Source organism: Equus asinus, chromosome 9 (genome assembly GCF_041296235.1).
Source record: "Equus asinus isolate D_3611 breed Donkey chromosome 9, EquAss-T2T_v2, whole genome shotgun sequence".
NCBI lineage: Eukaryota > Metazoa > Chordata > Mammalia > Perissodactyla > Equidae > Equus > Equus asinus.
Genome location: NC_091798.1, coordinates 44,808,740 through 44,832,846, shown reverse-complemented (window position 1 = coordinate 44,832,846; position 24,107 = coordinate 44,808,740). Strand labels below are relative to the sequence as shown.

General features: G+C 50.1%; 1 protein-coding gene and 3 long non-coding RNA genes across 10 annotated transcripts in view; 2 read left to right on the top strand and 2 right to left on the bottom strand.

The window, feature by feature from the left end:
- The window catches only part of VDAC1 (voltage dependent anion channel 1), a 101,807-nt gene that overhangs the window by 21,366 nt on the left and 56,334 nt on the right, over window positions 1-24,107 (bottom strand). Inside the window, exon 2 of one of the 6 annotated variants that reach the window (XM_044780454.2) lies at window positions 4,440-5,451. The exons of 2 other annotated variants lie outside the window; for them this stretch is intronic. The gene's annotated coding sequence lies outside the window, so the exon portion shown is untranslated. Of the gene's footprint in view, window positions 1-278; window positions 402-4,204; window positions 5,452-24,107 lie in introns of those variants that run through there. 3 more of the 6 variants (XM_044780455.2, XM_070517371.1, XM_070517372.1) reach the window with 3 other exon arrangements.
- LOC139046179 (uncharacterized) lies at window positions 6,757-7,506 on the top strand. 2 transcript variants are annotated; one of them, XR_011505823.1, is made up of 3 exons: window positions 6,757-6,895; window positions 7,098-7,157; window positions 7,393-7,506. It is a non-coding gene; the product is annotated as an uncharacterized lncRNA (long non-coding RNA). The 2 variants fall into 2 exon arrangements; XR_011505824.1 differs by having other exon boundaries at window positions 7,299-7,430.
- Window positions 11,875-17,326, top strand: LOC123290102 (uncharacterized). The gene is made up of 3 exons (XR_006534438.2): window positions 11,875-12,172; window positions 16,138-16,252; window positions 16,617-17,326. It is a non-coding gene; the product is annotated as an uncharacterized lncRNA (long non-coding RNA).
- LOC123290103 (uncharacterized) lies at window positions 13,025-23,887 on the bottom strand. Its single transcript, XR_011505822.1, has 3 exons — window positions 23,672-23,887; window positions 16,832-16,969; window positions 13,025-13,208 (listed from the first exon to the last, which is right to left on the bottom strand). It is a non-coding gene; the product is annotated as an uncharacterized lncRNA (long non-coding RNA).

Here is a 24,107-nt window from a genome sequence, read left to right as displayed (position 1 = left end):
CGTCACCATCGCCACCCTGGATTCCCCTTAGGAAGGAAGAATGCAGGGAAGCCTTTGGCTGTGCTGTTTCTCTAACACCATTCTAGGTGGTTTATCAGGGCAGAACTGGGCCAGCCCTTAGGAGGAGCATCAGACCAGTCAGAGACTAGAGCAAAAGTACCCGCCCTAACTCCAGGGACCAGGAAAAGCAACTTCCCCAGCAGGGAGCCAGCCCAGCTCTACAAGCCAGTGTGTGGGGCCAACACATCAGGAGCCTCCCCCACACCCCCACTGCACACCTTCTCACCAGGAAGAGGCAGCCCAGGAGAACAGCCCCTGGTTGGGTCTCCAGGATGCTGGCAAAGCCAATGCCCACGCTCTGCTAGTAGGTCTGTGTTCCCAGTGCAGCTGTTCCTCACTGCTCCCCTCCCCCCTGCCAGGACAGTCTCACACGGTGTAGCCGAGCTTTCCAGGCGTTGCTTCTATTTTAAAACACCCTGGAAGCTGGGCCACCACCATTACAGCCTTCCACAAGCCTCAAAAGAATGTAGTTGACTTGGGGGCAGCCTGCCCACCACCCATCAAGGGGGAAGGCCTGGGCTGGCAGGTAGCATGCCAAGGTCCAGGTCCCAGGCACATGCAGGGCTCCTGTCCGACCTCAGGCACCTCACTCACATTCCCTGAGCCTCGCTGCCTGGCTTGACCCAGGGGGCTTAAAATAAACAGTGCTCAGACAGGTAGACTCGGAAGTCAAGCAGACTCGAGTTCCAATCCTACTCCGCCACTCTCTGGACATGTGACTTTGGGCAAGTCACAACCTACCTGCACCTCATTTTTCTTCAGCTCTAATATGGGGAAAGAGTACCTGACTCAGCACCACCACGAGGGCTGAATTAGATTGTTAACATAAACCGTGTAGTACAGTGGCTGGTACCCAGTAAGCACGCAATAAACACAGTATTTTATTACAGTCTTTCATTTTATATATTTATTATAATTATGGCTGCCGTGCTGGTTGTCAAAAGGTCACTCTGAACCACAGGGTCCAGAGTCCTCCCTGACCATAATGAGGTATTGTTTAGCTGAATATTGTCCAGCCAGGTCCTGGAAGACGGCCTCCCACCTTGTTCCAGGGAAAACTGACCCTTCTCCTGATAAGACACCCAGCGCCACTGTCCTTGCAACAAATAGGGGTGACTCCACTGACCGCCGTCCACTGATAGCCGGTCCACACCCAGCCACGCACATGCTCACTCTGCTCAGTGTGAAAGAGTAATGCTTCCCCTCTGAACAGCAAATTCTACTTTTCAAAAGGCATTCACATCTATTAGCTCCTCACCGTGGCCCTTGGGAGTGGCGACTGCAGTGTGAAAGCACCAGAACTGGAGAAAGCCAGACCTAGCCCTGAATCCCAACTCCACCCCTGCTGAGCTATGTGACCTTGGGGTGCTGACTTCACCTCTCTGTGCTCAAGCCTCCTGACCCCTGAAATGGAAACAGCACCTCCCTTCCAGGGCTTGTAGGAAAGTGGATTCAATGTCACAGAAGACATGTCAAGCCCCCAGGAGGGTGCTGCGAAGGCCCTCAATAAAGAATGACTGTCAGGATGACGATCACATTTTTATAGGGGAGAAACTGAGGAACAAGAAAGTGACATGACCTGTACTAGACCCTGTGGCTCATGTCAGAGCTGTGTTGTGAGCGCCATCTGCTCTCCAGGACTCTTTCCAGCACGGTTCTGGGTAAAGGGTGTGGATTCCCGCCAACCCCCCACCCGCTGAGAGCAAGCAGTGAAATGCAGGAGTGCGCCCCGCCAGCCAAGGATCCCAATGCTCACCTTTCATCAGGGGCTACCAGAGGAGTCTGTGGGGAGCCCAAGGCCACAGACCCCCTGAGCACCCGGAGGGGCTGCCTGCAGGCTTTGGTTAGCTCGCAGCCACACACCTCTCTCAGTGACGATCCCAAAGGACGTCACACTGTGAGAAACGCCATCAAGGGTGAAGTGGACTTCAGTGCCTCAGGAGCATCTAACTGGTAAAGGTGGGGGTGAATGTCCCTCATTACCACCAGCTTGGAGGTCACTGTCCACATCTGCCTAGTGTCCAGCAGGACCAGAGGCTCACAGCAATTCCTCACCATATGGTCCCCCTGCGCCCCTGGGTTTGCGTCTACAAACAGCCCGTACCTACAGAATAGCAGAAATAAAACCAAGTAACCAACTGAGAGAGCAGCCCCCATGCCCAGGGAAAGCACTTTACTGAGGACAACTCCAGCAGAAGCCATCGACCCAGCCACCAGCAGAGAGGGAAAAGGCACCAGGCCCAAGGCCTTTAGGAGAATCCCATTCACCCAGGTCACCTCCCCTGCAAGCCCAGAAACACCAGTTCCACAAGTTCCCCACAGGACCTGGAGAGTCACAGAATGAAGATAACGTGTTTAAAGCAGCTATTTCAAAATCAGGAAACAGTCTGCCTCTCACTGCTCCAGGGATGTACATACAGTTGCAGCTCTCAGATATCTGTGATTCTCCGCTAGGCAAGGCTATTTCTTGGAAACGAGTGAGATGTGTGCGTCCCTCAAAAAGGATGTCCAGGATGAAGGGACCATGGCCCAGGCCTGCAGCCACTACATATGCCCATCCAATAATTCCACAAATACTTAATGGGCACCTCCTATCAGTCACATGCTGGAATGGTAAAACCACCCTCTGTCAATAAGGGCAAGCTGACTCTCAGACAAAAAGCAGGAGTGCACTTCCGCCCCCAGACCCTTCTCCAGGACCTACTGTGTGCCAGGTGGCACTACCCGAGGCACTGAAAACAAAGCTGCAGAGGGCTTAAGCCTGACCCTGGAGGAACTCAGTTCAGAGCTGACTGGAGAGACAGGAGGCAGGCCCTGGGCCATGTGCCCTGGCCCTGTCAACAGCACATTAGGCCAAGGAGGAAATCATTTCCCTATTTCCTCTGGAGAGGGGAGGCTGGTCAAGGGGATGGGGACCTCGGGCGGCACAGGCCCAGGCTTAGCCAGGTCTGCACCCACACTCAACTTCCTGCTCCAGCCTCACCTTGTCTGTCCATAATCGTAAAGGATTTCTCATGAATTATCTGAAAGTAACTCAATGCCTGGCACACAAATGCTTAATAAGAATGCGTAAAACAACAGGGGCTGCATTTACTGAACTCTTTCCAGAACACCACCGTGGAGCAAAACTGTCTGCGGGGGATGGGCTTGACCCTTCCCAAACTCTCAAGGGTATGTTCCAAGGTTTCTACAGAGGCCTTCTCGTTGCCAGACCCTGTTCTAAAGACTTCGAGTTAATCCACTCATTTTACTCTTCCTAAAACCCAATGAAGGAGAGGTATAATTGCTCCCGTTCTACAGATGAGAAAACTGAGGCTTGGCATCTTCGGAGCTGTGTGACCTTGGACAGTCACTAGGGCTGCAGGCCTCCAATCCAGACGGCTCTGAAACTGGCTCTGAACCAGTTTCGTGAATGCACTGCCGCATTTAGTAAATGAATGAACGATCAAATCAGAAATCCATCTCAAGGCCAAGGAGGCCAAGTCCCTCCCCGCGGGGCCTCCTCTGCCAAGGCCTAACCTCCTGCCCAGGCCCCAGCCCCAGCCCCTGCGGCCTAAGTCGACTCTCGGCCTCCCGTTCCGCCCCGGAAGGCGCTGGCACGCTCGGACAGTGCTGGGCACCAGCTGCCCCGGGCGTGGACCGGACAGGACGTGCGGGGCCACGGTCGTCACATGGGCTCATCCCCACGGGGACGCTGTGTCCCGCAGAGGTCCGAGGGCCGGGTCGGGCCGGGCCCGGCGAGCGTGGGTAGTGGGCAAGTCCCTGCCTGACCGGCGCTGGCGGCATCGAGGGCCTGAGGGCGCCGCCGGGGAAGGTCACCTAATCTGCAGGCGGTCCGGCCTCCACGCGGCCGCCTGTGCCCTTCCGCCCGCAGGTCCCCGCGGGCTCTGGCCCCCAGCCGCAGGCGCCTCCGGATGTGCGGCCTCCCGCTCCCCGGCCCGGGCCCGCTCGCCGCCCGACCGCGCGGCCTGCTCGGCCAGCTGCTGACCAGCCAGCCCCGCACGAGCCGCGCCCGCTCCCGCTCGGCCTCGGGCCCGGCCCGGGGACCCTCGCCCGTTCCCCCCTACTCCTCCCCCTCAACTCCCCAGGAGCCCGGCCCGCGGCCGGGACGCAGGCAGAGCCCAGGCTCCTCTCCTGCGCCTACCTTAGAGGCGGTGGCGGCGGGCTCGGCGGCGGCTGCGGCGGGGGTGCAACGCGGGGCGCGGAGCACGGAGCGCGGAGCGAGCGGCGGGGCTGAGGGCGGGGCGGCGCGGACGGCGGCGGCGCGGACCCGCCCAGACCCAGCGCGCCGGCTCCAAGAGCTCCGCCCCCACGGCCCGCCCTGGACGCAGCCCCGGCCGGGCCCTGGGTCCCTTCCAGCTCCCGAGTCGCCCTCTTACCTTCCCGGATCCCGCAGTGGACGCGTGTACCCACGGGCGTGTGCGGGCACGAGGGAGTGCCTGCGTGCGCCCGGGCACGGGGCGCTGACGTGCGCACGATGCGTGCGTGCGCAGGGACACGTGTGTCCAGCCTTTGCTGGAAATCTCGCCCGGTAGAAGCTTTCGAGAAGGGGGGTCTTCCGGTTAGCTGAGCGGTGGTCCGGGGTCCCCTGCACTCAGAGAAGACGGGCGGGGTCCTGGGCCTCCTGGCTCGGCCTCGGGGTAGGAGACAACCCTCCCCTCCTCCGGGAGTTGATGTGGCGGGTGGCGCTGGACCAAGGCCTAAGCCTGGGTGGACGAGGTGATCCCAGAGTCCCCCAGCAAAGCCCGCGCGGGGTGTCAAATCGGGCTCCGAGCCCCTGGGGCAGTCCCAGGCGCGGCTGGGGGCCTGGGCGCCGGAGGCGGCTCGGACACAGGGCAGCAGCCACGACTGTTGCTCCTGGCTCCCGATTCGGTGTTCGGGCGCCTCAGACCCTTCCTCACGCCGGGCCCGGCGGTGGCCGGGGCGAAGCGCCGAGAAACCCCACTGTGCGCCGAGTTTGCGTTCCAATTAGCAGTTTTCCCCTGTAGCGAAGCTGCAAACAGCCATTTTCGGAGTTTTTGAGAAGCGAAAAAAGTAAATTGCGTTTTGCAAGAACGTCCTCTGCTGGGTCTTACGGCGCGCCGAGGTAACGCAGGTTCGGACTAGCCGGGGGCCGCTCCGGGAACCCGTGCCCTGCCGCGGTCTGCTTCCCGCGGAGCTCGGGGAAGGTGCGTGGAGACTCCCCGCTAGCCCTAAGCGGTGATCTCCTTCACCACTGCGTGTCTCCGGCATCCCGGGCGAGGCCCGCCCCAAGCCGACTTGGAGGATGAATGAATTCGTGGCTGGATGCAGATTCTGCACATCCTTCGCCTTCGGCCAGCAAACTTTCTCCAAGACTTAAGGCGGCTAAGACCCCATGGAGGAGGCGCCAGGATGCTCCCTCACAACCACCTGTGGCGCAAATTAAAGAAATAGGCAGCTGGGGCGAGCGAAGAGGCAATCGGACAGGCTGCTGGAAAGAGGCGGCAGCTTAAATGGGAAAGTGGCAACTGGTGTTTCAGTGGGGGCGGGGTGCTGAGAAGGAGGGGGCTTACGGGCGGAGTGCGGACAGGGTGCCCTGGGCCCTGTAGGGGGCTCAGGTCTGACTGAAAATGTGAGGAGTAGTCCCTAAACTCCTTGAGGTCCCGGAGAGGGGAGGACCGATGCTAGAATTCTCCCCAGGCTCCTAAGCTGCTCCATGGCTGACTGGGGACTCGAGACTTCCCAACCTGGCCGTCCCCACCCCGCAGAGGTCCCAGTCCACTCCTGGAGAGGGTCGGGCAGGGAAAGCCACTGAGTCACCCATGAGTGCAGTGAGGCAGAGTTGGGAGGACAGGATCTCAGGGAGGCAGGGCAGGACCAGGTGGCTCTGCGGGAAGATGGGGCTCCGGAAACCTCCCACAACCTTGGAGCCGACGCTGCGTCCAGGGTCAGTGATGCCCAGAGTGCTCCCTCCCCTCCACCCCTCCCTGCCACCTCCCCCTCCCCCCCCTTTTCATGACCCTTAACCTGGGCCTGAGAGTTCCCCATGCCCCATCTGCTCTGAGTCCCTTCTGGGGCTCACCCAGGTGCTGCGTTCAGATTAGTCACCTGAACGCCTTTTACTGGCTGTGATCCTGAGCAACGGGCCTAACCTCTCGGCTTCAACTTGGGAGGGTTACTGTGAGTTAAAAATGGGACACTTAACAAATAAGCACTCAGAAAACAGTGAAGACATCAGGCGGGACAAGGGAGCCCTCAGGCCCTGGTGTTGACCCCTCCCCACCACAGCCCTGAGGCGAGAGCTGAGCAAAGACTGCTTGTCACACCCGGCTTACCAACCCCACCCCCAGCCCCGCCTCCACTCTGTCTGCCACCGCTGATTGGGCTGGGGCGGACACCTGACCCAAGCCCAGCCAATCAGGTCCTCTCTTGCAAATTTGAAGAAACCCAGGCCGGGTCCAATGGTTTTTCTTTGGGGGAATGAGTCTTCGCCGCCGCCTCCTCTTGTGCACAAGGTTCGATGGAGCTGACTCCATTCCTGACTCAAGGGCTGTTCCTGGGGTGGCCCTGTGGCTCGGCCTGACCAATCAAAGCATTGCACCCTCCCAGCTTCAGGGATGGACCAATGAGCCCCAGGCAGACATTCTGGGGTATTGAAATACCTCCTTTTTCTAAAAGCGAAGCCAGCCCACAAAAGAAAGTCAGAGACCGGATTCCTCGGACATCATGCCCTGGGATCTATCCATACCTCAGGCTACCCCCTGTGCTTTCCAGCCATCTGTGCTGAAATATTCACTTTTTGCTTGCTCCAGTTTGGATTAGGTTTCCTTCCAGGTCCTAACTCAGTTCACCTCCTCTCTTCAAGCAGAACAAGGTACAACATCCAGGGGAAATGAGATTCTTGTTTTATTTTTAGTATTGGAATGGGTGACCAGTGTAAGAATATTTCATTTAGAGAAGTTCTTTCTTATGTCTAACTTACAGCCGTAGCTCTTCTACTATATTTAGCAAGATGAAAAGCAGCCAATCCTTCCTAAGAACCTATGTTGAAACACTTCCCGCCCTTCTCTTTTCAGGGCCAGAGGTCCCTGTACGTCTTTATTGTCTTTGCCAAATAACCAGAACCTGAAGATGAGGTCTGTGAAAGTAGAAATGGAAGATGTAATTTATATAAATTAATTTTTAAAGAGAAAAATATTCTGCTTGTAACCAGCATGAATGAATGGGATTATAAAGCTGAATTTTCATAAAACCTAACCTTTCTAACCATTTTCCAGACTAAAGCCTGGGTAACGGGAGTCAGTAATGAGGGTTCATAGTCAAGAATCTCAGCCACTCTCCTCACGTTGTACCCTGACATTCATCATCCAGGGAAGGACCTGGCCAGGCCTCCAGGTTGTGCGTGACATGGAGAGCAGAAGTCAACAGGATGGAAACCATCCCAAGATAAACACAATAAAAATTTTTCTCCTGCATATCCAAACACATGAGTTGTCCTAGATCTAAAATAGTTCCAAGAAGTTCCAATATCCTATCCATGTTTTTTAAAAATTATATATACATACACCCAGAGAGAAATATTGGAAAGAAATGTATTAAGTAGTAATGAAAGTTGTATTTCAATTTATGGAATGATGAGTGATTTTTTCCTTCAGTTCTTTTTATATTTCCCATACCTTTAATATAAAAAGAGACAACCTTTTTTTTTTTTCTTTTTATGAAAGCCAAATGAGGTGGATCAGGAGAGGTTGTGTAAACTGACACAATCTGGAAAGCAATTAGGCAATGTGTAGAAAGAATCATAAACCTGCTCCCTTTGACCTGTTCCTGGGACCTATGCTAAGGCAATCGTCCCGAGCACGGGGTGGGGAACGCTGGCTTCAGGAAGCTGTACAGCAGCCCAGAGTGGAATGCAGCCTGGTTTCCAGCTTGAGCAAATTGAAGCACATCCCCTCTATGGAGCATTGACAGCCTTGAGGAAAGAAGGTTACAAAAACTTCCTGAGGGGACCATTTCTGCCACAATACTAACTAAAGGCAATCATATATTCCGTATCACTGCAAATATAACTTTAAAAACTATAGAGACAAACTATGGTAGAAAGAACAATGACCTCCCAAAGATGCCCACGTCCTGATCACCCAATCCTATACAGATGTTACCTTACATGTCAAAAGGACCTTTACAGACGTGATTATGTTAAGGATCTTGAGATGGAGAGATTAACCTGGATGGTCCAGGAGGACCCAATGTAATCACAAGGATCTTTCAAAGAGGAAGACCAGAGTCAGAGTGAGAGAGGTGATAGAACAGCAGCAGAGATGAGAGATTGGAAGATACTCCACTGCTGGCTTTGAAGATGCAAGAAGGGGCCACGAGCCACGTGATGCAGGCAGCCTATAGACGCTGGAAAAGGCGAGGAACCTGATTTCTCTCCTCAGGACCTCTAGAAGGAACCAGCCTTGCTGATGCCTTCACTTTGGCCCAATGAGACTGATTTTGGACTTCTGACCTCCAGAACTGTAAAATAATAAATTTAAATTTAAGCCACTAAGTCTGTGGTAGTTTGTTATAATAGACATTGCTATAAACGATTTGTTAGAACGGTGTCTAAGTCAGCTCGGGCTGCTATAGCAAAATACCACAGACCGGGCGGCTTAAACAGCAGACATTTGTTCTTCACGGTTCTGGAGGCTGGAAATCCGAGGTCAGAGTGCCAGCATGGTCAGCTTCTTGTAAGAGCTTTCTTCCAGGTTATAGCCTCACGGTCTTCCTTGGTGTGTGCTTGGCGGGAGGGGGGGGGGGCGCGCGGGTGGCGAGGGACAGAGAGAGAGATCATACTAAAATCATTGAAGAAAAGAGGTAGGGATTTCTGCTGTAGAAAACCACCTGCGATTTGGATTGTGCACCTTCCTGTTGTCGTGTGGCCAACCCAGGTCCAGCTCTGGTTCTTGTAAGGTCCCCTGGAAGGGACACCAGTGTGTGCGCACGTGCACCTGGGTGTGGGTGTGTGTAGGTGAGGGTGGCAGTAGAAATGACCTGGGCTGGAATCCTTCAGAGACCTGGGAGCCAAGAGAAGGCAAGAGTTTTTCCTTTGCTCAGCATGTGCTGGCTCCTGAGAAAGATGAAGAAAATTCAGCTAGGATCTCCTTTTATTGCAAGGGACAGGGAACCCGTTTTCCAGCCCACCCCCCCACCCCCCCCGCCAGTGAGTGGACACATGCAGTTTGCCCTGAAGACACATATGGAGCTGCATCTCCCCTTTGATTTGCATTCACTGCCCAAGGATCTGGGACCAGGGCCTCTGCTAACAGGCACAACTTGGTTTTTTATTTTTTAAAATGTAGGTGAAGTCAGATGGAGTTAAAATGGCGTAGTGTGTGGTGCCAACCTGGTAGGGCTACCCAGGGATGCTGCCTTCCAGGCACTGTGTGTCCAAGCCTGCCATGTAGGGTGGCATGGTTTACACACTGCACAAGCACAGGCCAAGGGGATGTGTGGGGCTGAGATCCTGTCCATGCATGGCTCATGAAGCCTCGGGTCCTGACAAGACTGTGTCAGCCACAAGGATGGGACTGTGTTTCTGCTTCTGGGCACCTTTTCACAGTCTGTATAGAGGTGTCAACTGCCAGCCGAGGCCCATGTGCTCCTCTGCCAGGCACACTCTTCCACCGATTTTTCCCACAGCTGGTGCCTCTCATTCTCTAGGCTCAGCTTAAATGGGAGCTCCTCAAAGCTGCCTTCCCTGTCGCACATCTAAGGCAAGTTCTTTTCTCCCCTCCGTCCTTACTCTGAGCTCAGCCCTTTTTCCATACCATGCAGCAGCCTTAAACATTACTTAATAGTTGGCTTGGTCTTTATTATTTGTCTCCCCGACTAGAATGAGTGCTGATCACGTCACAGGTGTTCAGTAAACGGTGAACAAATGAATGACTGAAGAGATGGTGAGTGATGCCCAGCATAAAGGGAGGCAGCTGACGAAGTGGCTCACGCTCCTCTATGCTGGTTACACACCTTGGGAACAAGTGTTCTCTGTCCTACAGCCCAGACATCTAGGAATTGTGCTCCACGGCTTGCCAAACCTCCAGGAAGAATGGTCTTGCTGTGGGCTGGGCACTGTTTAATCTGCCTGTGTAGTAAAGAGTTTAACCTCACCCAAAGAGAGGTCCAGCCTTTGCCCTTGGCTTCTGGAAAGTACTCTCTAAGCCCTTGCAATGTCCTGCCAGATAGGAGTATCTTTATTTAGGGTAGGGACTGGCCACACTGGACAAACTAACAATGTTATTTAGGGTGAGGGCTTGAAGTCACACAGTATCAGCAGGACCTCCAGAGCTACTGGACAGTTGACTACAGAGCCGTGATAAATCTCTGGACATCAAGGTTCGGGTGAACTTTCCTGGTGGGCAGTATTCCACATGTATTGTCACACATCGTTGCTAGAGCAGTTAACACTGTCTGGGACTCCACCGAGAGAAGACAGCTGGAAGCTCCAGGTTTGGATTTTCCTGGACTCTGCCCCATGCATCTCATCGCTTGGCTGATTTTTTTTTTTTTTAAGATTTTATTTTTCCTTTTTCTCCCCAAAGCCACTTGGTACATAGTTGTGTATTTTTAGTTGTGGGTCCTTCCAGTTGTGGCATGTGGGATGCTGCCTCAGTGTAGCCTGATGAGATGTGCCATGTCTGCACCCAGGATTCCAACTGGCAAAACCCTGGGCCACCGGAGGGGAGCACGTGAACTTAACCACTCGGCCATGGGGCCAGCCCCCTGATTTTTTTTTTTTTTTTTGAGGAAGATCAGCCCTGAGCTAACATCTGCTGCCAATCCTCCTCTTTTTGCTGAGGAAGATTGGCCCTGAGCTAACATCTGTGCCCACCTTCCTCTATTTTATATGTGGGATGCCACCACAACATGGCTTGATAAGCGGTGCACAGGTCCACGCCCAAGATCCCAACCGGCGAACCCTGGGCCACCAAAGAGCCTGCAAAATTAGCTCCTATGCCACTGGCCCCATCTCTTGGCTGAATTTAGTCTCTGCTTTTTCCCTGTAATAATTCGCAATTGTGAGTGTAACCGCCCTCAGTGAGTTCTGCGGGTCCTTCTAGTGAATTATCAAACGTAAGAGTGGTCTTGGAGACCCTCAAACTTGCAGTTGGTGTCAGCAGTGGGGGAGGTCTTGTGGACTGTGCTCCCTCTCACAGCGTGCTTCCTCTACATCACCCCCCATACACGTACATACGTGTACACTCTGTACAAAGAGGACTGGCTTCTCCTGGCTGCCCAAGGTCTGCTGTCAGGCCAAGCATCTGCCCTGGCTGAGATGGCACTGCCTACAGGTTCTTATTCCCCGAAGGCCTCCTCCAGGAACTGGAGAGAAGTTGCTTCCTCACTGGCCCCACCATCAGTGCCTCTTCCTCTGTCCTGGCCAGTGGGAAGGACTTTCTTTCCAATGTGGACAGTGACAGACAGACAGACAAAAAATCAGCAGCCACACTGGCTACTGAGCTCCAGTGTCCCTCCCACTGTCTCCACCGCAGCCTCTCATGCCCCCCTCCACCCCCTTGACTTACTCTGGTCTTTGCTAGAGGAGAGATTGTGGGGGGTAGGCTGACCATCAGGGTTTTCTCTGGAAATGCCATAGCTTTCCTAAAACTTGTTAGGTCCCTCCTTCCTCTGACACCCACCATCTCCCACAGCTGCCGAGTGGAGACAGTGGAGCCACAGATGCAGCCCTTCCTGCCACAGCCTGCCTGGCCCAAGTCAGCAGCAGCCTCACATGCCTCTCGAAGTCGAGAAGTTTCAGGTTCAAATCTAAACTTAGCAGCCCTGCTGCTCTGGGATTACAAAACAGGTTCTTCCATGACTCTTACATAAGAAGATTAGGCCCCTTCTCCCTCCCTCCCCTGTCCCCAGCTCCTCTTCACCCCTGGGGAAATGCTTGCTGCTCCCTAACTGTGCTAAAAGGGCCCCATATCGAGGACCCACCTCTTCTCTCCCTAGCGCCAGACACAAACCTCATAATTCCACACACAGGAAATCTGAAGAAGGAGAGAACCCAGTTTTGCTTCCTCTCTACCTGCTGTGGTTTAAGCATGATCCTGCCCAACCACAGGGAATCGGACCATCTGACCTCTCCATGATCCTGAGGAAGGTAAGGAAATATACCTCATTTTTCAGGGATTATGGGCCAGGCTGCTTGTTTACAAAGCCTTCTGGGAGAAATAAAGAAATACAGCTGCCAAGGTCTTAAGAGACACAAGGTGGTCTAAAGGAGAAACCAGCCCAAGAAAATCCAAACATCTGACACAGAAATGCAAAGGCGATGTTTTTTGTTTTTGCTGAGGAAGATTCGCCCTGAGCTAACATTTGTTGCCAATCTTCCTCTATTTTGTATATGAGCTGCCACCACAACATGGCCACTGACAGACAAGTGCTGTAGGTCCACACCCAGGAACCAAACCCAGGCCACCTAAGCAGAGTGCACCAGACTCAACCACTAGGCCGCCAGGGCTGGCCCTAGGCAATGTTTCTTTTTCTTTTTTTTTTTGAGGAAGACTAGCCCTGAGCTAACATCTGCCAATCCTCCTCTTTTTGCTGAGGAAGACTGGCCCTGAGCTAAGATCCATGCCCATCTTCCTCTACTTTATATGTGGGACGCCTACCACAGCATAGCTTGCCGAACTGGCGAACCCCAGGCCACCAAAGTGGAACGTGCGTACTTAACCGCTGCACCACCAGGCTGGCGCCTAGGCGATGTTTCTAAATGTAGTGCACAGGAGAATCACCTGGACTGCTGGGGACCCTGCAGGTGGTGGGGCCTCACCCCTCAGGGTTCTCCATTAATATTTCTGGGGTGAGGCCAGCAGCTGCATTTTTCACAAGCACCCTGAGTGATCCTGGAACAGCCCGCTCAGAGAAATGCTGTGACGTTACATAACCTCACAGAAAGAAATTCAGGGTGTGGCTGCTCTGAACACCAGCTCCCTGAGGGGGTTAAAGAAAAGCAGTTCAGAATATTTTTATTTACATCCCTCTTCTTCAGGATCCAGCATCTGCGTGTTGTAAAGAGGGTGATTCTATTGGAAGATGATTCACTTTTTGCCCCCCATCCTGTCGCTCCCACTCAGAGTTCATTCATCCAGCCAGTGTTCACTGCAGGTTGCTGTTTCCAGATGCTGCCTGAAGAACTGGGGATATAATATAATGGTGAGCAGAAACAGACACTGTCTCTTCCCTTGTGGAAAAGATAGACTTTGCTAAATCATCATACAAATAAACAAGGAATGATGAACTTTGATAAGTGTTATGGAAGAAAGTTTCTTAGAAACACTCATTCACTCAACAAATATGTATTGGGCTCCTACAGTGGGCCAGCTACTCTTCTAGCTGTTGAGGACTCAGCAGTGAACTAAGCAGACACAGTGCCTCCCTTCTTGGTGCTTACTGGCTAGAGGGCAAGACTGACAACTAGCAAATAAACATGGACTGCCCTGTCAAGCACTGGTCAGCGACTGTAGGAAATTAAGGCGGGGCAGGGGTAGAGAGCAACAGGGGGTCTCCTCAGGACAGTCAGGGAGGCCTCTCCTTGCAGATGACTTCTGAGGAGAAATAAATGAAGAAAATGATGTGAGCAAGTGAATATTTAATGGACGGCTTGACCTGCCCTGAGAAAGGTGGGCACAGTGTATTGTCTGCAAATATGATGGCAAATTCCTCCCAACCACTCCTCCTATTAAGACTGGGTTGGCCTCAGGGCTTGCTCTGACCAACAGAATGTGGTAGAAGGGACACTGTGCCCATTCTGGGCCTAGACCCTAGAGGCCAGGCAGCTTCCATTCTCTCTTTCATAGCCCTGGTCCCCTCAAATAAGAAATTCAACTACCCTGCTGGAGAGAGAGATCCAGCTGCCCTGCCACCCCCACCCCTACCCCCAGCAGCCAAGGTACCAGATATGTGAATGAAGCCATTTAGAACATTCCAGTCCTGGCCAAGCTCCCAGCTAAATGCACCTCCAAGCGTGACCCCAGGCAACACCACATGGAACGGAAGAACCGTCTAGCTGAGCCTTTGTGCTGGACCAGGCTTGGAATGAGGGTGGCTCAGACACTGGTGGGAGTGCAGTGGAGGTGAGGAGAGGATAAAGTAGACTGAGGAAGTAGAGCCTGTAAGACTCAGCCATGGAGGCGATGTTTCCGTCCAGATAACTAGGGGTTGGTGCTGTCCCTACTGAGCTGGGTGCACTGAGGAGGGGGAGGCGTAGGGAAAGACCGTGAGTTTGGGTTTAGCCATTGGAGGTGCCAACCCCCTGCCTTTTCCCACACCCCAGCCTGGGGGAGGGGGTTGCCTCTGGGATCACCACCAGTCTGGCCAAGGTGAGTGGCTGAAGAGTGAGAAGCTGGGCATGACTCCAACACGCAGGGTCCCTGCCCTGACACAAATCTTTGAGGGCCAAGCCCCAAATCAGAGAGAGTTTAAAGAGGAGGGGCCATGGTGTCTGTAGGAAAAAGGGAAAGGAAATAAATGAAGTTGACTTGATGTCTTCTTTAACAAGTACGTCATTAAACATTTGACCAAAAGATAGGAAAATGTCCCTTCCCACTGACCCTCCTGCTTGCTGAACACCCTGACTGGTTTTATTTGGGGCTTCCCTGGCCCAGTCTTGGGGAGAGGCCCTTAAGGCCAGGCCAACTGCAGCCCACTTGCCAGCCAAGTTGCTTTGCTGTCCCTGGGCTGGTTGAGCCCGGGGCGCACTCCCACTCACTCACCAACAGGTGGCAGCACACCCTGTGCCTGTGCCCCACAGGCTCTGAATAACAAATTCGCAGAGCTTTTCCTGGGTGTAAGACAGGCATCAATCTCCCTCATTTACATCCTCGGCTCATCTTCATGCAAATATTTCAGGCCCACTAGAGTGCTGGGCTGGTTTTCTAACTCAGCTCCTGGGGCAATCCCCAGGGGGCATTTGGCCACATCTGGAGGGTTTTGTGTGGGGTTTTTTTGAGCTAACCTCTGTCGCCAATCTTCCTCTTTTTGCTTGAGGAAGATTGTTCCTGAGCTAACATCTGTGCCAATCTTCTTCTATTTTGTATGTGAGATGCCACCACAGCATGGCTTGATGAACAGTGTGTAGGTCCACACCCAGAATCCAAACCCAGAAACCCTGGGCCGCGAAAGCAGAGCACATGAACTTAACCACTAGGCCACTGAGCAGGACCCTGGAGATGTTCTTAATCATCATAACAGGGGAGGATGTGCTATTGGCATCTACTGGTTAGAGGCCAGGGATGCTGCTAAACATCATACACAGGACAGCCCCCCACAACAGACAATTATCTAGCCCAAAATATCAACAATGCTGAAGTAGAGAAATGCTGATTTAATCAGATTCTCAAGAGGTGAAGGCCCATGAAGTCTTAGACATCTCTAGATCAGGGGCCACTGGACCAGGCTGATCCCCGGCCTCCCCTCTCTACCACCAGCCACAGAAGGCTTCCCATTGCCTCCTTTACTGGCAGCATCTCCCTCCTCCTTCCCTCAGACCTCGCCTCATTCGTGCCTCAGTTAACAGTTCCTGGGCAGCATGCATGTGCAAGGCACTGGGCTGGCCCTGGGGAGACTCTGGGCAACAAAAGCAGACACATCCCTGCCTTTCTTCATGGAGCTCTTAGGCTACAGGGAGAGACAACGCATTTGCAGATGTGACATGTGCTATGTGGGCACAACCAAGGTGCTAAGCTTTAACCAAGAAGGTTGGAAAGGGCTCTGAAAAGGCATCAGTTAAGCTAAGATCTGAAGAAGGAGTGGCCCTCTTTTTACTGAAAAGACAATATAACCAACACTAATACATAACAACACTAGCATTTCTTTAAATTGCTCATAATCCTCTCCCCGCCCACCTGCCATAACTGCAACTCTGTTCTTTTTGTGTAATAATTAATCTCCAGACCTTGTCCATGCATTGCTACAGCATTTCAACCATCCCTCAAGTAGATGTATTGTATCACGAGTTTTTTCTCCCGTGTTGCTATGCAGTTTGGTTATGATCATTTCTAACAGTGTTCAATGTTTCAGTATGGCCAGGATTTTCTAAGCAGTACCCCAATTGTTCATTTATAGGCGAGAAGGGACATCCATGTAATCTAATAGAGCTTCAGGAATCATGCTCAGCTCAACAATTTCTCTGGCCTGGACTTGCCCTTTTCCCACTTGCATCCTGTGAGTGTCTACTGAGGTAGGTGGGATGGCCACCCTCTCATGGTGGGAAGGGACCACCGAGGTCAGTCAACCTGGTGGTGGGCAAACCTGACTGCACATCAGGGGTCATCAGGGAACCTCGATACAGTATGGATTCCTAGGCCCCGCCCCATATGCCCATCATGATCTCAGGCGTAGGCCAGTGTGGAGGGTTTCAAGTATGTCCACTAATTCTTTGACAATCCTCCCTTCAATAGATGGCTCCTAATTCCCCTCTCCTTGAATGTGGACCAGAGGGTTTAGTGACTTGCTTCTAAGGAAAACATGCAGCAAAAATGATGCCATGTGACTTCCAAGGCAAGTCAGAAAAGACATTGGAGCTTCTGCCTTGCTCTCTCTAGGATTACTCACTCTGAAGAAGCTGGTGGCCATGTCATAAGGACACTCGAGCAGCCCTGGAAGAGGCCCATGTTGGGAGGAGCCAAGTTCTCCTGCCAACAACTGTTCCAGTTTGTCCGGGACAGTCCTAGTTTTGCACTCAAAGTCCCACATCCCATGAAACCTTTTAGTCCTAGGCAAATGGAAACAAGTGGTCACCCTAACAGCCAGCACCAACCTTCCAGCCATGTGAGTGAGCCACCTTGGAAGCAGAACCTCCAGCCCCAGCCAAGCCTTCAGATGACCGCAGCCCTGACTGCAACTTCATGAGAGACTCTGAGCCTAATAACACAGCCAAGTCACTCGAACTCCTGACCTACAGAAAGTATGTGAGATAATAAAGGTTAATTGTTGTTTAAGCCACCATATTTGGGGATAACTTAATATGCAGCAATAGATCAGTAATATACCCAGGACTCTATATTTCATCACATTCCTGGATAATTTGGTCTATGAATCAGCAGATGTGAACCACGGATCTGGTCTCATTCCCCAAAGTAGCACTTTCCAATAGAAATTTCTGCAATGATGGAACGGCCATATATCTGTGCTATCCAATGTGATAGTCCATAGCCAACTGTGGCTCCTGAGCCTTAGAAATGTGGCTGGTATAACTGAGGATCTGAATTTTCTATTTGATTTTAATTTTAATAAATTAAACTTTAAATCTAAATAGCACACATGTATGATTCCATTTACATAACATTGTGAAAATGACAAAATTATAGAGATGGAAAACAGATTAGTGGTTTACAGGGGTTAGGGATGGTGGGGGAGAGGGTGGTGGCTGATTGTAAAAGGGTAGCAGGTGGGAGATCTTTCTGGCAATGGAATAGTTCCGTGTCTTGATTATGGTGGTGGTTACACATATCTACATATGTGAGAAAATGACATAGCACTATACACACATTGTACCAACATCAGTTTCCTGGTGTTGATATTGTGCAGTGATGTAAAACGTAACCACTGGGGGAAACAGGTGAAGGGTACATAGGACCTCACTGTACTATTTTTGCCACTTCCTGGAAATCTATAATTATTTTACAATAAATAAAATATTTTTAAATATGAAATGAGCATAAAGCACCAAATAGCACATGTCACTAGTGCCTACCACCTTGGACAGTGAGGTCCTAAATAATTCACAGATCCCCCTGCAGTATCTTCTGGTCATTGAGCGTCTGTTCAGAACTTCTAGTGACAGCAGACTCACCACCTCTCAAGGTTAAGTAAGCTCAGACTCGCAGGTTGAAACCAGCAGGTAGAAAAGCTTTCCCTTCAGATCTCCATTGTGCTAGAATCATGAATTAGGCCCAGATTTGCTGGAACAAGGCCTCTTCCCCGGGGCGCCCAAGGGACCCAACAGAAAAATGGTCCAGCTGCCACCTCCATTACCATCACTTGTCATTCATGAGACAGACCACAACCTTTTGCCCCCAGGCAACCCTGGATGACCACCTTGGGTGGGCATCAAGTCAGCTTTAAAAGCAGCCATTTGCTGACCAATCCAGCTGATCAAGAGAGAACTAAACCCAGGCATAGGATTTTAGACAGTGAGGAATCTTCCAGTCCTCCTGGTTTTATCTCTGCCTTTTATAGATGGGAAAATAAAGACTTGGAGTAAATCTATAGGGATTAAATTCACTTCACTTAAAAAAAATGTATTACCTGTGGTAGACTGAATAATGTTCCCCCAAAAATATCTAGGTCCTAACCCTAGAATCTGTGAATGTTATCCTATGTGGCAAAAGGGACTTTGCAGAGGTAATTAAATTAAGGATCTTGAGATGGGGAGATTATCCTGGATTATCCGGATGGATCCTAAATGCAGTCACAAGTGTTTTTACGAGAGGCAAAGGGAGATTTTATACAGAAGGAGAAAGCAATGCAAGAAAGAAGTAAGATGCTATACTGCTGGCTTTGAAGATGGAGGAAGAGGCCATGAGCCAAAGAATGTAGCTCTATAAGGTGGAAAAGGCGAGGAAACAGCCTCTGTCCTAGGGCCTTGAGGGAGCACGGGCCTGGCAATCCCTTGGTTTTGGTCCAGTGAAACCGTTCAGACTTCTGGCCTCCAGAAATGGAAGACAATAAATCATGCTGTTTTAAGTCATGGAATTTGCGGTAATTTGTTACAGCGGCATTAGGAAATTAATATATTGGCTAATAAAACTACACCTACACTTACTTTTTGACCCAGCAACCCACTTCTCAAAATATACACCTCCAACAGTACAAAATATGCATGCTCAAGGTTATTCATTGCAGAATTGTTTGTAATTGCAAAATAATGGAAACCACCTAAATGTCCATGCAGGGGCCTGCCCCATGGCCAAGTGCTTAAATTCACACACTCTGCTTCAGCGGCCTGGGGTCGCCAGTTCAGATCCTGGGCACGGACCTATACACTGCTCACCAATCCATGGTGTGGCGACATCCCACATAGAGGAACTAGAATGACCTACAGCTAGGATATACAACTATGTACTGGGGCTTTGGGGAGGGAAAAAAAAAACAGGAATATTGGCAACAGATGTTAGCTCAGGGCCGATCTCCTCACCAAAAAAAAAAAAAAAAAAAGCCTATAAATGTCTATGCATAGGAGAGTAGTTGAATAAACTATGGTATGACCATATAACGGAGTAGCATGCAGCTGTAAATCAAAATGAAGAAACTAATACAAATTGATTCCCAAGAGGTATTAAGTGGAAGAAAATGCAAAAGAGTATCTATTTTATGTTATTTTTGGGGTAAAAAAAAAAGGAGATTTAAGAAAATATGCATGTATCTGCTCATTGTGCACAAAGTAATTCAGGTAGGAGAAACTATTAATTAATGAGCTTCCTTACCTACAGGGAGGGAGGGAAGGGGGTGTAGGAAGAGGGACGGAAAGGTAGAACGAGTGCCAGGGGAGCACCACTTCTCTGAGTGTATCTTTTTATATAGTTCTGGGTCTTAAACCATGGTAAAATTTCACATACCAAAAAAAAAATTAATTAAAATCAAGCAGGATGTGGGGAGGCCTCAAATGGAATAAAAATAGCAATAAATGAATTTAACTATATTAGAAATAAATAACAGAACCAGCCACACCAAAGGAGTGAGGAAGAAAAAAGCTAATCTAAGTAACTTTAAAAACGTTATTTTGACCATACATTGTAAGACAGAAGACAAAAAAGCACTATACACATCTATTTTAGTTTGTAATTTCTTCTTCAGAAGAGTATGGGTCAGCAATTCGAAAACTACTTTATGTGTGTAGTGGATTGAATAGTGTGTCCCCAAAAGATTTGTCCAGGTCCTAACCCTTGGTACCTGGGAACGTGACCTTATTTGGAAATAGGGTCTTTGCAGAATAAAGTTAAAGATCTCGAGATGAGAGTGGGCCCTCAATCCAATGACTGGAGTCCTTGTAAGGGAAGGGAGAGGGAGGGCCGGCCCTGTGGCCGTGGTTAAGTTCTCGCACTCCACTTTGGCGGCATGGGGTTTCACCAGTTTGGATCCTGGGAGCGGACATGGCACCGCTCATCAGGCTGTGCTGAGGTGGTGTCCCACATGCCACAGCTAGAAGGACCCACAACTAAAATATGCAACTATGTGCTGGGGGGATTTGGGGAGAAAAAGCAGAAAAAAAAATTAGATTGGCAACAGTTGTTAGCTCAGATACCAATCTTTAAAAAAATATTTAAAAATAGAAGAGAGGGAGATCAGACACACAGAGACACACAGGGAGGAAGGCCATGTGAAAACAGGCAGAGAATGGAATGATGCATCTACAAGCCAAGGAACCCCAAGGGCTGCCAGCACCACCCGAAGCCGGGAGAGAGGTGTGGAACCATTCTCCCTCAGAGCCTTGAGAAGGACCAACCCTACTGACACATTGATCTTGGATGACTGGTCTTCAGAACCGCGAGAAAATAAAATTCTATTGTTTTAAGCTGCCCGGTTTGTGGTAATTAGTTGCAGTAACCTTAGGAAACATACAATGTGTGTATTGGGATTGAGCAAATAAATATACATTTGTGGATAAGGAGGGCCAGGTTTCTCAATTTTGAAGACAAAGTTACAAATAAGAGAAGAGGAAAACTTAAAATCAACCCTGTGGTATTGAATTGGGATCGGAGGTATCAGTACAAATTCACGATTTTTTAAGAAAAAGCGAGCTTGAGATGTGTGTGTACCCGTCTACAGGGACGTGTGTTTCCTAGCTCTGTCCACTGAGCGGGCCTAGAGGCAGTCATGCTCTGCTATCCAGATCTTGGTTTCTAAGCACCATGCTCCGACAGAAGGAACCAGAGCCCCATGGAGAAATGGCTGCCCCCAGGGCTGAGGCACCGAAAGTATAAGATAAGCCTGGTGTATCTTGTGGTTCCAGAAATTACAGATTTGCTAGGAAAAAAAAAAAGGATAGGTGCCCACAGGAGCCAACATGAAAGAGTTGCCAAACATGGGACAATTTGAACAACAAAATAAATCATGATATTAATGGATTATAACTCCCAGAATAAAATAAATGTCCACGAATCTATACTGATATAAATAAATAATCTATTAAATCTATTACATAAATAAATAATAAATAAATCTAATAAAGAAAGAAAGAGTTGATAAAAACAGAAAATCACCATTTGTCAAACACCACAGAAACTGTTGCAGGCAAGAATCATGAATGGATGCTAAAATTAGTGAGCCAAAATATGACAAGAAATAGAATATTTGCATAGTCTCAATGTATTTCCTCAAGAGATGTTTTAATTACAAAGAGAGAACATCATAGCTTTACAGTGGAGAAACCTGGCAGACACTACCTTCCCCACATGATGGAAGTTAACATCCGCAGTAACAAGACTCACAGACACGTGTGCCTCCCAAGCTCCTGCTCTTAGAAGAACACAGCATCACTAGTGTGGTACTCCTGCCAAAATGCATAACCTCAGTCTAATCATCAAACATTTCAAACACACACAAATTGGGGGACTTCCACAAAATAACTAGCCAATACTCTTCAAAGTGTCAAGGTCATGAAAGACTGGGGGATTGTCCCAGACTGGAAGAAACTAAAGAGACATGAAACTAAATTCAAGACGGAATCCCTGGATTGAAACTTCAACCAGAATAAAGGACATTAATGGGGCAACTGAAATTGTATTAAGATCTAAAGATTAGTGAATTGTAGGGGCCGGCCCTGTGGCCAAGTGGTTAAGTTCGCGCACTCCCCTTTGGCGTCCCAGGGTTTCACCAGTTCCAATCCTGGGTGCAGACATGGCCCCGCTCACAGGCTATGCTGAGGCAGCATCCCACACAGCACAACCAGAAGGATCTAGAACTAGAATACACAACTGTGGACTGGGGCACCCAGGGAAGAAGAAGAAGAGAAAAAAGAAGAAGATTGGTGACAGATGTTAGCTGAGGGCCAATCTTAAAAAACATAAAATTTAAAAAAGTAAAAAAAAAGATTAGTGAATTATATTATATCAATGTTAATTCCTATGGTTATAAATTATATTGACATTAGGGTCAGCAGAGTGAAAGTATATCTGAACGCGGTAGTATTTTTACACTAAAATTATTTCAAAATAAAAGAGCTTTTTTTGGAGTATTTTTTGTGCATGTTTGTGAGGAAGATTGGCCCTGAACTAACATCTGTTGCTAGTCTTCTTCCTTTTTTTTGCTTTAGGAAGATTGTCACTGAGCTAACATCTGTGCCAATATTCCTCTATTTTATGTGGGATGCTGTCACAGTGTGGCCTGATAAGCCATGCTAGGTCCGGGACCAGGATCCAAACCTGCGAACCCTGGGCTGCCAGAACAGAGCATGTGAACTTAACCACTGTGCCACCAGTCCAGCCCTAGAGTGTTTATTAAGTCATATCTACATGCCAGAGGGTGTTCCAGAGACTGGGGGCGTTGTAGTCAATGCTAGATTTGGCCTCTGCCTTCCAGGAGTTATAATGCATGTGGTTCACGAACAAATAAGGAAACAAACACCTAAATGATACATTTCAAATAGTGAAAAGTGCAGTGGAGAACACAAAAGGGGGAGAAGAATTAGCTGAGGGTCCTAATTTAGTAAGAGTGGTCAGGAAAGATCTCTCTGACTTTAGAGCTGAGGACTGAAAGCACTCAGAGAGCAAACCATATAACTATCTGGGGGAAGAGTGGTCCAGGCAGAGCAAACAGCAAGTGCAAAAGCTCTGAGGTAGGAATGAGCAAAAAGTGGAGTGTGGCTGGAGTGAAGCCAATGAGGATGGAGTGGTAAGAGAGGAGATTGGAAGGCAGGCAGGGCCAGAGCCTGCACTGCAGGGTTTTGCCCACCATGGCCAGGACTGGAAACTTTATTTCTTGTGCAAATGCCAATGACTCCTCTCCACCAAACGTCACTCACAGCATATGTGTGGGAGAGCACGGGCAGATGCTTATGAGTCCAAAATAACTAGTGTTGTCTTGAAAACATGAAAAGATTTTCAAAAAGATGACTTGATTCTCTCAAGCCTTTTCTTGGTTCAAACTGCTATAAACCCTTCATTTGTAGAATGTTCTGGAATGTTCTCTGAGCTTTCCCTTGGTTCAAACACCTCCTTCACGGATTAAGTCCTTTCACCCTTTGCTAACTAGCCCATAACAATTAAAGTAGTTCTGCTTGGTATCAATATGATAGTAAATCCCAAAGCTACGTGGGAGACCAAAACCTTGGGAGAGTCAGTTAACAGCCCTCCAGGTAAGGCAAGGCATGTCCATATTGATTCTGGGTATTATCACTGAGATAAGACACAAATTAGCAAACGCCCATGGAAAAGCCACAGGCACTAATGTAAAGGCCCAATCTAGGCACAGTTGTTTATTGCGACCTTCTCCACTGTCGAGGTCACGACTCGCTGATCTGCATGCCTCTGAATTTTCAGAGCACTGGAGCGCGTCCACACGAGGGAAATGAAGCATGCTCTTCAGAAAGCGTCTGGAATTTCTCCTCCCCACCCCACCCTCCCTTCCTTGTTGGTTAGCAGAGGACCAGAGAACCAACCTCTCGGTGCTACAGTGATTCGAAAGCCGGGCTTCACGTCGGTGTCACCAGGAGAGCTCTAAAGACACTGGCGCCGGGCCCTCCCCCAGAGACGATGATTTAATGGGTCTGGGATGGCCCGGGACGTCGGTATTCTGAAAGCTCCGTCTGGTGATTCCACCGGGCAGCGGGCAGCCGGGGCTGAGAACCTTGGGTGGCCGGAAGACCTGGTTGCTCTTAGAGAATTAGCCGCCAGGTGGCGGTAGAAGATGGCCGAAGAAGCCTGGCGGGCGGCTGCCCGGCTCCCAAAGCCTGCTGCGTATCCGGGAGGAGGCAGAGTCCTCGGAATTCGGGGTGCGGGCCCTAGCCTCCTGCCACTAAAGGTTTTTTTCACCCTAAGAGTGTGCGTGCGATGTGGGCCTAGAGGCGTTTCCCCCAAATTTCCTTACCTCTCCTG